The sequence below is a fragment of the Schistocerca nitens genome, chromosome 2, assembly GCF_023898315.1.
Source record: "Schistocerca nitens isolate TAMUIC-IGC-003100 chromosome 2, iqSchNite1.1, whole genome shotgun sequence".
Taxonomy (NCBI): Eukaryota; Metazoa; Arthropoda; class Insecta; order Orthoptera; family Acrididae; genus Schistocerca; species Schistocerca nitens.
The window spans coordinates 193,303,530-193,304,797 of record NC_064615.1 but is presented as its reverse complement, the minus strand read 5'-3'; the positions used below and the strand labels follow the sequence as shown (position 1 = coordinate 193,304,797).

Sequence of the window (1,268 nt, the reverse complement as noted above, 5' to 3'; positions counted from 1 at the left end):
CACACATCTGTTAGGATTTATAGAAAGATATGATGTTGCTGGACATCGACTAACAACAGAAAGTTCCAAACAAGACACGCCAGCCTTCAATTTCTGCGTAATGAAAGGATTCAATCTGTTTGAAGTTTGACGCAAGGCCTATGTTAGTTTGCGTGTTGACACAAGTAAAGTGATGCAACATTTGAACAAGTTTTTAGAGAGTAATCAGTTGCCTGAAACTTCCTGGCAGATTAAAACTGTGTGCCGGACCGAGACTCGAACTCGGGACCTTTGCCTTACGCGGGCAAGCGCTCTACCAACTGAGCTACCCAAGCAGGACTCAGGCCACGTCCTCACAGCTTTACTTCCGCCAGTACCTCGTCTCCTACCTTCCAAACTTCACAGAAGCTCTCCTGCGAACCTTGCAGAACTCGCACTCCTGGAAGAAAGGATATTGCGGAGACATGCAGAGACAACCTGGGGGATGTTTCTGGAAATAAATTTTCACTCTACAGCGGAGTGTGCACTGATATGAAATTTCCTGGCAGATTAAAACTGTGTGCCGGACCGAGACTCGAACTCGGGACCTTTGCCTTCGCGGGCAAGTGCTCTACCAACTGAGCTACCCAAGCACGACTGACACTCCGTCATGCAAGGTTCGCAGGAGAGCTTCTGTGAAGTTTGGAAGGTAGGAGACGAGGTACTGGCGGAATTAAAGCTGTGAGAACGATGCGTGAGTCGTGCGTGGGTAGCTCAGTTGGTAGAGCGCTTGCCCGCGAAGGCATAGGTCCCGCGTTCGACTCTCGGTCGGGCACACAGTTTTAATCTGCCAGGAAGTTTCATATCAGCGTACACTCCGCTGTAGTGTGAAAATTTCATTCTAGAATCAGTTGCCTATTGACATGAGAGGAAAGCATTGAAACCATGGAAATGCTCTTGAAACAACGACCACAGCTAAAACTGATGAACATACCTGCTCAATTCCCAAACACGAGTCACACGACATTTCCACTCGTGTAACATATTTTGAGTCCAGTTTGACAGTTCGAAAAATACACGAACATTCCATTGAAAATCATCCTGAGCTCAGAGGAGTAGTCAAATAAGAGTTTTATTTAAAACATTTTAAAGAGAACTACCGTTACAAGTTTGGTAGGCCACAAGTTGATGTTTTCTCGACCGTGAGATATATGAATGTAAAAATAATATCTTGATGTCTTCATGAAGTAGCAAACAGAGCGGCTGTCGCTGAGGTGATTGTTCACAAAAGACGCGCCAAGAAGTTTTAC

General features: G+C 45.7%; 1 non-coding gene across 1 annotated transcript; it reads right to left on the bottom strand.

Annotated features, from left to right (window-relative positions):
* Positions 1 to 240: 240 nt before the first annotated feature.
* Trnat-cgu (transfer RNA threonine (anticodon CGU)) lies at positions 241 to 315 on the bottom strand. The gene has a single exon. It is a non-coding gene; the product is annotated as a tRNA-Thr (tRNA).
* Between the last annotated feature and the right edge of the window lie 953 nt (positions 316 to 1,268).